Source organism: Lichenostomus cassidix, chromosome 19 (genome assembly GCF_008360975.1).
Source record: "Lichenostomus cassidix isolate B80296 chromosome 19, HeHo_3.0, whole genome shotgun sequence".
In the NCBI taxonomy this organism is placed as follows: Eukaryota; Metazoa; Chordata; class Aves; order Passeriformes; family Meliphagidae; genus Lichenostomus; species Lichenostomus cassidix.
The window spans coordinates 8,671,961-8,684,717 of NC_139499.1; the positions used below are offsets into that span (position 1 = coordinate 8,671,961).

General features: G+C 45.5%; 1 protein-coding gene across 8 annotated transcripts in view; it reads right to left on the reverse strand.

The window, feature by feature from the left end:
- The window catches only part of BCAS3 (BCAS3 microtubule associated cell migration factor), a 289,031-nt gene that overhangs the window by 20,611 nt on the left and 255,663 nt on the right, over positions 1–12,757 (reverse strand). The gene's annotated exons all lie outside the window — the stretch shown is intronic.

Consider the following 12,757-nt stretch of genomic DNA (forward strand, 5'->3'; position numbering starts at 1 on the left):
TAGATTCCGAATTCAGGATCACTTCAAAGTACAAATGAAAATGATTCTCCTTTATTATACAGCAAGTCTTCTGCAAAGGCTTCCTCAAATCATTCCCACTTGGAACAAGATTACAGTTATGCTTTGTTGCTTCAAGCACATACCATTTACTCCACTATTAGGTAACTGAATATGCAGCGTTTGCTGCGCCTGGTTTCTGCCAGCCTACCGAGGGGGAAAAAATGCAAATGCCAATGTTTCTCAAAGTTAAAAGTACATGAAACACGTCCTTGTTATCAGGCCTTTGGCTTTCCCCTTTGATCAGCCGTCAGAAACTATCTACACTTGCAGTCTGTGACTGTACAGCTTCACAGCACACTCCCTGCCACTGACAGGTGGTAATAGAAAGGGTGAGAGACCAAGCCCCGCGGCAGGCGGCCCTTCCTCTGATAGCGGCCAAAGTACCGGCTGATAACCGTTAGTAAACACTCGGCCAGCCAGTTAATCCATACATCAGCAAAGAGGGGCAGATAATTCTGAACCCTAATGGCACGGAGGAAAGCGCCAGGGCTGGCATTCAGGGATTTATATGGGCTGCAGCGGTGACTCCTGGCTCCTGAATTTCATCGGCGCGCACGGCGCTGATTTATCTCCCGGCCTGGCTGCGGAGTGGATTCCTGGCACTAGAAAACCATCGAGGTTGAGATGGACCTCTACAGAACGGGACTGTGGCTCTTGTGTGATCCGTGCACTTGAACTCTGGATGAATCCCAGTTTAAACTGAGAGGAGGAATGACCAAATGGTTCAGCTTTTAATGGCTCTTTGGATTTATAAGGTTGATTCAGTCTGCTAATTTGTTTTAAAGAGAGGGTTCTTGAAGCTTGTTTGAGAAAATGCAGGGAGGAGGCGAAGTAATTTTGATGATGTTTAAATCTCTACAATGTTTTCATGATGTCAGCTCTTCTAAAAGCAAAATTTAGTCATTTTTTGAAGCTTTTCTTCCCCAAGTCATCCTTCTACGTTTTCATGCAACCCTGAGATATCCTCTCCAAGACCCCACAGATTTCAGTTGTTTTTGACAGGGCTGTTCATAGACCCTGAGAGTGACTGGGGGGACTTTAAAACCTGCTTCCCAAACCCCAGGGAAGCAGCAGGGACACAATGAACTCCCCCAGGTTTGCAGGCTTGTGGCAGAGATGAGAAATCTCCTCATTCCTGGTGTCTGCCCTTATTCCGAAAGTGAGAAATGGGAGCATTTCTGCTCCTATAAGCAGACATATGAATAATAAGGCAAATGGCTTTTGAAGCTCTGCCAAGATGCCTGCTTGTGTGTACAGGGAGAAACTTCATGGAGCGCTGGGCTCTGGCTCCTGAGATACTTGAGTGAGAGCAGAGGAGACAAGTGCAGCGTTACCTCTGCAATCAGGGCCAGGAGCTGCCAAAACTTCTTAGCAGCAACGTGTGAGGCTGCAAGTGTTAATGCAAATGCAGGTTGGAGGGATTAGCTGCACCGAAAGTTTGCTTGTAAAAAAGCTGCGGGGCTGGGGAAGCTGTGGTTTTATCTTTCCTCCCTTTTCGCTCCTTCTCCGTGGTAGCAGTGCACATCTGGCAAGAGCATTGATATCCAGACATCCAGCTGTGATCCAGCAGCTCCCACTGTACCCTGTGGGTAATCAGAGGCAGAGGAGGTCCCTGCACCATCATTTGGAAGCCACAATTTCCCCCTTATTTCAATGTACACTTTGATGAAGTGGACTTCAGGGAAAGCTGAACATGCAGAGTGTGACTGAGGTCCTTCAGGATGTGGGATGGAAAATGGGACCTTGCTTGAGCAGGCAAGTCCTTTCCTCCTGTAAAGCCCTGCCTCTGAACCTCTCTGATATGAAACAAAACTGTTTCAGGAAAAAAAAGGTTCATTATCATGGGCCTTCCTGTTGCTCTTGCCAGTTCATCAGCAGACAACACATACATCAGGTAAAATAATTTTTCCAAGGCAGAATGAAGTCCTGGGTATTTTCACACCTTGGAAAGTGACTCTGTGGAGTTTGTGTTGCGGCAATGGGCTGGCTGCTCCCAGCCTTTGGCTGCTTTGCCCTGTGTCCATCATTCCCTGTGTCCATCATTCCCTGTGTCCATCATTCCCTGTGTCCATCATTCCCAATGGCACACAGGCTAATGGCATTAAACTTCCACCAACAGCAGCTCAGCCTATCTCTGTATTTATTATATTGTAATCTCTCCCTCTGGCTGCCTCTCTCCCCTTTTCAATCCCAGTATCTCACCTGATAAGGTATCGAGTTCCCCATCACTGGCCAGCGAGGAGCTCACAAATAAACCTCACTGGAGTGTTCTGCTCTCAGAATCCCCAAAGCCAGGATGGAACCATGGAACCAACGGGGCTGGAAAAGCTCCTGCTGATTCCAGGGATTACTGAGGGCTGAGGGAAGGCAGGCTGACAGCCTGCTGAAACCCCTCTGACAGCCACCAATATCAGCCCCTGATGTGTGAAGCCCAGACTTCCTCTGTGCCCCAGCCTTGGAAGGGGAACAGGTTCCTCCTAAAAGGAGCAATTCATTTAGGAACAACTCAGGAGTGAGAAAATTGGGCATTTTGTGAGTCTAGCAATTACTAGTGAAATCCTGGTGAAATCTCATTAAATCACCGGAAAAAAATCTTACTGACTTAAAATTGTGTCAATATTTCATCCTATTTCATGGTGCTTTCAAGCCTGCAGAACATTTTAAACTTCTCCTTATTTATTGAAGATGAAACTGGATGGGAATGAAGACCATCAGCCTCCTCTGTATGATGTCCCAGCATCATCCCAGAACCCCACATCAACCCAAATAGAACAAGCAGGACCCTCGGCTTGACCACATAGGTCAAAAGTGCTTTGTTTGCAATTCCAGCCCCAAACACTCTGAGCTAATTCTGTTCCACACACAGACTTTTCCTATTTAAACTTTAATTTTTGTCTGAAAATGATCTCCCACTTCTCTCCTTCCACAGGCATTTGCCTCCCCAGGAGTACTGCCCTTTCCTCCTGAGACTGCTGATGGAGCAGAATCAGCTCCCCATCTTTCTGCTCAACATTTCTTGCATTTTATTAATGGCAAAGGCTTCTGTCATTACTCACACCAAATTACCTTGCTTAGACACACAGGATTTGTCTTTAGCATTGCAATTGTTTCAAGGCTTTTAATATAAAAGCAAAATAAATTCTGGAGAAGGAAGGGAAAAAAAAGCAACCATGCTAAACCTTGGAAATGTCCTTTCATTTCACAGCCCCACCAACCAAGAGCAAGAAAACCAGAGAAACTTCTCTAAAAAAAAAATAAAAATCTAGTAGTAAAAAGTATTTTTACAAAATGTTTTAATGCTTCTAATGTGTTATTTTTCTAAGTCAAAATAGCTAAGCTAAATCTTTCACCATAGCCCTTTAATTCGAAAGCCAGGGGAAATTTTTTTCATTAAACCTCTGGACGGCTTTGTTTAAAATATGAAATCAAGTAGCTCCATTTCCTGTCTTCTAAGGAACAGTAAATCAAAAAGAGAACGTTCTCCAAAAATACAGTAATGGTTCTATTAAAGAGCTTGACAGTTTTGAGCCTCACCTTGCATATTGCAACATACGTGTGAGCAAAAAGAACAGAGCGAAGAGGAGGGGAAACGACCTGCCGGTTTTAATTGATAAAAGATGCATCCTGATCAACAGGATGGGGTTTGACCCATGGGATGTCAACCTGAGGTGCAACCAAGAGGGACAGAAAGGGCTGGCCATCGCCTCTCCTGCTTCTCCTGGCTTTTTCAGAAGCTGGAATGGATTTTGGAGGAGTTTTGGGCATGCTGGTGACCACGGGGAGCTGCCCAGGAACACCTCGGCTGGGAGTGAGAACCCCAGGGTGTGTGAGGAACCAGGGCTTGGAAACTCCTGGCCCGAAGCAGTGAGTCAAACTGTAACAGACCCACTCAAACATGAAAGGTTGAACTTTCCTACAGGCTCTGCCAATTCCCTCCCATGCCATAACTTTGTGACTCCGCAGGGAACTCCACAAAGCGGCCGCGCTCGGCGCTTGGAGGGGATCTGGGCAAACTCCTTGTTGGAGTGTGGAGAAGCAACATCCCTGGCTGTGGTGTGCCTGAGCTGTGGCCTGTGCTGCTGATCCCCTCCTGTGCATGGCTCACCCTGCTCTGCCACGGCCCAGCAGCTCTCATGGGACAGAACGCTGCTGCACCAAGGTGTAAATGTCAATTATTGCCTTTGGAAACCACGGCAGGAGCCACAGCCTTTGGAGTGACTCTGCTCCCTGTCATCTTCCCTCCCACAGAGTTTCTTTTTTCCCAGAACCGCTCACAGCTCTGCTATAAACAGGACATTACTCACCAGCTCTGTATCCTGTGAGTGCATTTAATTAATGGAGCCTTCAGCTGGGGTACCAAGTCCCACAGGCAACCAACACTTCCCAATCCCTTTGAACTCTTGGCCGAGGGAGGCTGAGAGGTTGCTCGTCCCTCCTCAGCACCACAGACTTGTAAACAGAACTGCTGTTTATTCCTTTGTCAGGGTTCCTCAATGAGCTTGGAGCAGCCCTGCAGCTGCTGGAGGAGCAGAGTGGCTGCAGGAACCCATGGATGCAGCTCCAGGGATGGCTGGGAATGAGGATGCCCAAGCACTGCCCGTGTCCCACGTGGCCACAGGCTCAGGATGGTGGCCAAGGCAATGATGGCAACGTCCTTAAGGACCATCCTACCCTCCTGCTCCTCCCCACATCCCAACAGACTGTCTCCTCCTGCACAAGTTAACCAGGAGAAGCATTTGGGATGATCAGGAGCACAGCCAGCCATCACAACCATCCTTGAAAGCTTTCAAATGCAAGCAAGGCTGCAATTTTCAGAGCTGGAGCAGCATGGTATTTTCATAAATACATAAATCTTTTCAAGGAAAAACAAATATAGAGAAAAGAATGTAAACATTATTGTAAAATGCATAATAAAACGTCTGTTGTTTGTTAATTTTGCTCCTTATTATCCAGCCTATCTGTACCACCGATGTTGAAACATTTGCCTTTTAAAAATTTTTTTTCCAACTCCCTTATTCATTTAAAAATAGTTTCCTGCATGTTATATGAATAAGCAAAACCTAAGGTCCTAAATCCAGGGGAACTTTGAAGTATGAAACCCACGGTCTATGGGAACTATGTTTTCATTAATCAAAGTAGATGTTTCTAAAGCCATCAGATTTATCATGACTGGATTTCATATGTGAAACCCAATATACACACAGACATACACTGCTTGTCCTTTCGGATTAGTGCTGACCTTTTACTCTCCTTTCTGAAGGATCTGCCTTTCCTCAGCTGAGGCTGCCCTGCTCTGCCAAAGGAGCCTTGACAAAGTGTGCTCCCAACTGCCTGCTCTCTGTCTGACTGTGAGTCTGGGCTAAGGTCAAAACAGAAATGATTAAGTGTATTTATTAAACTCTGCCTTCGCCTCGAATGCTCCCAGTGTCTGTCAGATGCCATCTGACTGCAGATTGCTGCTGGCAGCACACCTGGACACCAAACCAGGGGTCACCCAAAATGCAAACTGAGCCCCCAAAACCCCCCAGAGCTGCCCAAGAGCTCCTCCAGCCCTGCTGAGAAAGGACATGGCAGAGGGACAGGATGGTTTCAGAACTGCAGGCAGGATGTGACAGCCACCCAAAGCAGCACTGTGAGAGATAAAACACAACAAAACGCGCTTGGTGTCGACGGGGGAATTTATGTTGTGGTTTTGAGGTACCAGAAGCGCAAGAATTTGCTATCTTGCCTTAAAGAGCCACGCAGGGCTGGGGCACAGGTGGGCACAGGTGGCTGCTGCACAGGTTGCACCCATGGAGAAGGTGCAGCTCATCCACAGCCTGAGGTGCAAAGTGCCCAGAAAAATCGGGAAAAAAAAATTTCAACACTGGATGCACTTTATTTAGCTGTCTAAAAGCAAAAAGAGATGAAAACTACAGTATAACTGGATGCTATTATGATTTGAAAACAAAATAAGCTTTCTTAAAAAAAATTATTTTCTAAGAAAAAATTTCTTCCCCCGCCTTGAAAAGCAAGATTTGTGCATATTTCAACGCTTTACAGAATCAGAACGCCTGGAAAAAATCAGGAATGCTACAACCAGCCCCAAGCCCCCTTAGAGATTAACATTTCTTTCCATTTAATCCATAAAGGCATAAAGCAGAGTGTCCTGAAGAACCCAGGGCTCTGCACAAGCCGGGCTGGGGTGAGTTACCAGGTGAGATTCTGCACGGCAGAAAAACTGCACCTGATGTTCTTTCAACCTCCAGGTCTGGAAATTTCATTAAAAAAGGATTCGCAAAAGATCTTCAGCACTTTTTAGTTTTTGCAAGGTTGGAAATGTTTTCTTGTGGTATTCACATACTTATAATTCTCAGTCCTGGTTAAAATTAGAAAATCCAGTAATGTTGGGTTGTTTTTTTTTTTTCTCCTAGTAAAATTTCCCACTCTCTGAAGATCTGCGACTTAGCTAAGCTTACAACACGATGATTATTGAGATTTTCAACAATGCCTAGGAAATTTAAACACACAATGAATTCCATTAAATCTCAGTGGAGGCTTTTTTAGATGAGTCTTTATTTTGTTTGACTTCTCCTGCGAATGAAAGCGGCGATTTTAGGATGCTGAAGCCTTTTGGTGGGGAAAATGCTGTGTGAGATGCAGGAAGGATACATCTGGTATTTCTGTGACACTCCACAATGATCCTTCTTTGACTCTTTGTTTATATGCCAAGTCATTTTTGAACTCTTGGGAAGAGGTTTGCAGGCATGCCCTGTCTTAACGAGGTAGAAATATGCCAATTCCACTGCAGGGGCTGGAATAATACATTATTTCCCCTAAGAAAGCAGATTTATCTTGCTTATTATCAATCTCGTGGCATGTGCAAATGCATATCTATATATACATGTACAAAGGACACATAATGGATTAGAAAAAGTCTCATATTCACCCACAAGTAAAGAAAGATCTGACAACTCATCGGGGTTTTTGGGATAACCGAGATCTTATGTTACACTTCGAGACACAAGCGTGGATTTGTCATCTTGCTTGAGCCTTTAGTGGTGGCTGTGTGAGCCAAGGAATTTAATTCTGATTGTTTCGTTTGAATTAGAAAAAGTCTCAGTGTTGAAAAAACATTGGAAGCGGGCTGTGCACTAATACATCACTCCAAGTGTAACAGGAGCCTCCTTCTTGTGCAATAGCAACGGGGAGTGTGGAAAGGCTGAGTTCATGGTGGAAAGGCTGAGTTCATCTGCAGCTCAATGTTGGGGACTTTGGCTTTGAAACCTGCTGCAAAGGAGGGGGAAGCCTCTCCCACCCTAATCCCAGCTGGATGGATGTGGCTCAGTGCCCAAACCCTGCCCCAGCATCCTCAGCATCCTCCATACACTCTCTGCTAGAGACACAGAATTCTTGGGCTTTGGGTCATTTCTTCCCGACAACTAATTTGCAGCCTGAGAAATGCTCCCAAACAAGAGGAGATAATGGGCAGTTTGTCAGCCAGGAGAGAGCTCAGAGCAGAGCATCTGTGGGGAAGCAGCTGAGCGCTGAGGCTCCGGAAACATGAAATTTGGTTTATATCACTAACAACCCGTTAAGAGAGAAACTGGAATATTTTTTGCATTAAAAGAGCAAATATTTCTCTGGTCTCATATCACCTTTCCCAGATGAAACATTTCACAACCCAGCTGATTTATAAACAGAAACCAAAATATTTTCCTAAGGTGGATCACTAATCCCACTCGGGGCTTCCAGCTTGTAATTTATTTGTCTTACCTCACTATGAGATAATGTACACGCTGCTTCCAAGCTACTGTCCAACAACTGCTTGGACATGGGATAAAGAAATCTCACTTGCAAGCACCAGGCACTTGCTGGGGGTTTGGGAATTGGTCACAGGGTGACTTTTCCTGCTGTTTGTGCTCAGCATGTGGGTGGAAGTGCCCAACTCCTGCAGGATAAAACACAGAATTCCAGGATGGTTTGGGTTGGAGAGACCTTCATGACCATCCTATTCCATCCTGCCATGGCCAGGGACACTTTCCACTATCCCAGGTTGCTCTGAGCTCTTCCTGCAAGGTATGAAAAGCTCCAGAGCCATCCTGTCCTGCCCTGGGCAGGCAGCACATCCCACTATTCCATCAGCCCTGGGCATTTTGGAAATTGCTCTCTCCAAGTCTCTACATCCCCCCAAGAACACTAGGAAAATGTGTTTCTTTAAGGACTACAGGGAAACGTGAAATTTTATGTTTAGAAAGTAATAAAAACCCAACAAAACCTTAAAGTTGTTTCCTTGCAAGCCTTCCAAGTCAGGGAAGATAAATTTTTTGGCCCGATTCTGAATTCATTAAAAGCATGTGCCAAGTTGCACGAGCAAATTATCTGAGCTCCAGCAAGGACTGGACCTACAAAGCACTGAAACCTCTGGTTCTGAGCCAGCTTAAGCATATACTTACTTTTAAGCATGCAAGCAGCCCCGGTGACTTCACTGGGAGTGCAGAGATGCTGAAAGTTAAGTGTGTGCTTAAGTGTGCTGCTGGAGCAGAGCCAGAGCACTGGGGAACTCACTGCACCAAGCTCTGAGCTCCCCCCAAACCCCATCCAGGGCAGGGATCTCACTCCAGCCAGGCAGGACACAGCTGGGCAGCAGCCAGCAGCCCCTCAAGTTTTCCTGAGCATCCACGGAGGAGGTTTTGCCCTTGTCACTTGTGTTTATCCATCAGGCAGCCGGTGGCTGGATAAGGCAGAGCGACGGCGCAAGGTGAGATGATGGAGTGAAAAAATGATTGCAGCTGGCACGTCCCAGCCTAAGGCTTTCGGGCATTTAACTCATCTCCCTCTCATCCTCAGCAAGGCTGCACTCAAAGGGCAGGGATTCACCCTTCCTGAGCTCCACGCTGCCACTTGCCACGGCAGCAAGGAGGAGTTTGGCTCCCGTGGCTCGCTGCTCGTGGCTCCCAGCAAAGCTTGCAGGAGGGAGCAAGGACTGCTCCAAAAAAGAGTCACACAAGGTCTTTGGGTGCCTTGAGTGACAGCAGGCTTTTGGCACTTGACAGTGGCACTGACCTCCTGCTGCAGGAATCACTGAAGGTGAGGAGAAGGGTGTGCCTGTAGGGCATCGTCCTAATGGGGACAAATTAAATGGGATTTTTTCTTGCTCTTTCTTACTTTTCTTCCCACAAAACCAGAAAAATTAAAAATGGGTGCATCAAACCAAACAAATGCAAAATGAATCAGAGTTAGGAGGAAAATCTGATAATTCACGTCATGTGCTTTAAGTCAGAAGGACAAGAACTGGATTTTTATCATCAATTTTTTCCCCCCTTCCTTCAATAAACCTCATTTTGGAGCACTGATGGCAAGGAGGTGCTTTGCTCTGACCATCCCAGTTTTCATAGCACTGTGGCTCCATCCTAGGATGATCCAAATGGGTGTTTCTCACTTCCCATTTCTCCAAGAGTTCCTGATTCAGTTTTATAGCACCTTCAAAATACACTTTACAGCATAACTGGCTCAAGGAGCCCAGGAAATGTGGGGTTCTGAGAGCTGCAGTTTGCCATTCTGGGGGACAATAAATATTCCACTTAAATCATGGCTTGTACATATTTGAAAGGATAAACCTGCCACTAAGAACTACGAATTAAGAGAGAAGATTCCAATTTTTATGCCAGAAAGCTAACAAAAATCTTCAGTGCGTTATAAACAAGGATCCATCATTATAAACCAAGTTCAGCATGTAAAAATCCAAAGATGGAGTTTATTGTCTTTAATGGCTGAGAAATGACAAGAGTGTTTGGTCGAAGAGGAATTTAGCAAGAAGTAGTTCTGTACAAGAACCAAAATCTGTCTTTAAACAAGAAAATCACTGCTGACAGTTTTACAGCAGAATTAAGCTGTGGTGAACTCTCAGAAGTGGGGCTAATCACAAGTTTCTGGGGAATTTAATATGGAAAAGAAAGCTGATTATTAGCAAGACTCCTATAACTCAGGTAGAAGTCGATCCCAACCCTTTTCCAGACTAAAATGATGAGTGAAACCACTGATGTTTTGCAGAGGGAATTGCTTTCTGCAGCCTGCAGAGCCACCTCCTTTGGGAGGATCTGAGAGCCCATTGGACCAACTGCTGCTCCAGCTCCAACCATCCTCCCATCAGCTCAAGGCTTCAGCCGGAAAAACTTCCTTAAAACAGAGAGAAGCAAATCAAGGAGGTGAAGAAGCTGATGAAGATATGAGAGGGATGCAGCACTCGTGGTGATGTGGCTGTGTCAATTCAAGGAGAAGGGTTTCCTCCAGTGGGCAAGCTCAAAGGTGGAAATTGTCCAAGGGGAATCTCTCAAAAGCCCTGGACAGCAGCAAAAAAACACGACAAAAAACTTGCCAAATGTTTTAGTGCTGTGCTGAAAGATCAAGGTGAAGGGAGCCTCTGCACTGGAAGCCTTGGAACAAAGACAGAATTTCCTGGAACGGAGCACGAAGCTGTTCAAACCCATCATCTCAGCTGTGAACTGAAGAAATAACAATAATAACTTTATGGAGAAAGAAGGAAAAGGAAAGGGGGAGAAATGAAGTAAAATCTTTTGCCAGATCCAGGTAATGCTGACGTCCCAATCCGCAGATTAATTCAAATCAAAGAATGAGAAAAAAACTGCGGGACATGAAAAGAAGGAAAGGAAATACTTCTAAGTACATTAAGTGACCAGATTGGGAATGTATCCTGGGAGAAGTCACTTTTCCTAAGCACAATTATTACCTTTGATACATTAAAAGCTCAACAAGAGTTTCCTACATGGAGAATAGATTCCAAAAGTCTGAGAGGGCACGTTCAAAGCTCCGGGGGAACAGTGGGGCAGCTCTGGTGTCTATCAAGCCACGTTTATTGATGTTCCTGCTAGCTGAGGCAAGGTTTGGGAACACGGATCATAACACCATTTTTATACCCTATAAAATACACTGTGAAGTGATGAGAAATGGGAATTGCTGAGCTGCACCAGGCAGGTCCTTCAGAAAGGAGAGCACGTTTTTCGTGAGAGTTTTTACAGCGCAGAGAGCAATTCTCTTCTTGCTGTGAAAAAAAAAAATAAAAATTGGGAAGCCTCCAAGGCATATGTTTCACAAATCTCCAAAAAGTGGAAAACAAGATTCCAAGAGGAGAAGTGTGAGAACAGAAGTTCAGGGCGAGCTTCCTGTGCGTCCTGCACTGGGGACTGACAGGGCAGAGACCAACCCAGGACCTTTGCAGCCTCCCCAGGCTGTTTGCCTCACAACTGGCCTGAGGATGGGATTTGGGATTGCACTGGAAGCTGCTTATCCTCCCTGCAATCACAGCAGATTTTATTTAATTGCATTCAAAACAGGAGGCAAAAATGGAGATGTTTAAGACCACCTGCATTTTCTGCTCAATCGAGCAGAGAACTGCCTTCCCATTCCAGGGAGAGAATTAGCATCTTAGCACCTTGTTTCTGCAGGACATTTGACCTTTGCAGCTCCACAAACCAAGCCACTGGCTAATTTTCATCTTGTTAGGAAGCTACTGAGGAAGTGGGAGACATTAGAGGTGTTTTGGTGAAATATTTAAGCTGCAGAGTTGTCACTGAGCTGAAGGCACATTGAGCCCTGACAGGGCACTGTGGGAAGATGGTCTATGCATGATAATGACCTTCGTGGGCATAATTCCATTTTTTCCATGTCAGTTTTGGAAATCAGACCCAAATCTATGCCCAAAGCTGTTAGTTCATCAGGTGGGACAATGCAGAGCATCCCCTGAAAAGGTTAAACCAATGTGATCTTCTTTGGGGAGATGCAAATATGGTTGCAAGGATTTCCTTACTGGAAATGTTTCCAACACACTCTGAATATTGTGGAAACCAGAAAAATGGAGGTAGTAAAGTAACTCTCCAGCTTAATTCTGAGTCTTGTTGCTACTGCTCTGAGCAGCCCAGGGAAGTCACCTGTCCATCTCATGCCTCAGTTTCTCCATCTGTCTGATAGACAGGAGCTCCTTGACTTCACTTTTCCCAAAATAACTCTCTGGGAATGCTCTGAGGTCTCAGCAGTAAGCCAGTGCACATTGCTGCTCACAGAAGACCCCCTGTAGTTAACAATATGACTCTGGAACACCTTGAAAATCCAAACCAGATGAGTCCTGTGCCCATCTACATCAAAAAGCTGCCTTTTTTTCCAGACTGTGCTGTTGCTAGGTCAGAGAGCTGCGAGGCCCTGGCTTCTGAGGCCTGAGCATCAAAAGTTTTCCACAGGTTTAGAGACCTCATCCTAATTCTCACAGCAGCACAGACAAACAGCTTAAGCTGAGCTGGAAATCCCACTGTTCACACAGAGTGCAGTTCACCTCTGTCCTGAGAAGGCCAATATAATATTTAAGACCCATTTTTGGGGCTTAGCAAGACTTAAGTGGCGCACAGACCCTTTGGCACAGGAGGGGATTTTACTCCCAATAAACCACCAAAGTGCAAATTTCTGCAGGACCCTTGACAGGATGACAGCTACAGAAACATAATAATCCACCAGACTTGTAACCAGCAGTCCACCTACCCTTCTCCTATAAATAACAGGCCCAAGACAAAGGAAGTGGGAATTAGATGCTTGTGGTGAATTGCAGAGAGCCAAAGACCTTATATGATACCCACTACCTACATCTCCACTTCATTAGCAGTGGAACTGCAGACACGAGACCTCAACATGTGGTATTCACATGTGGCCT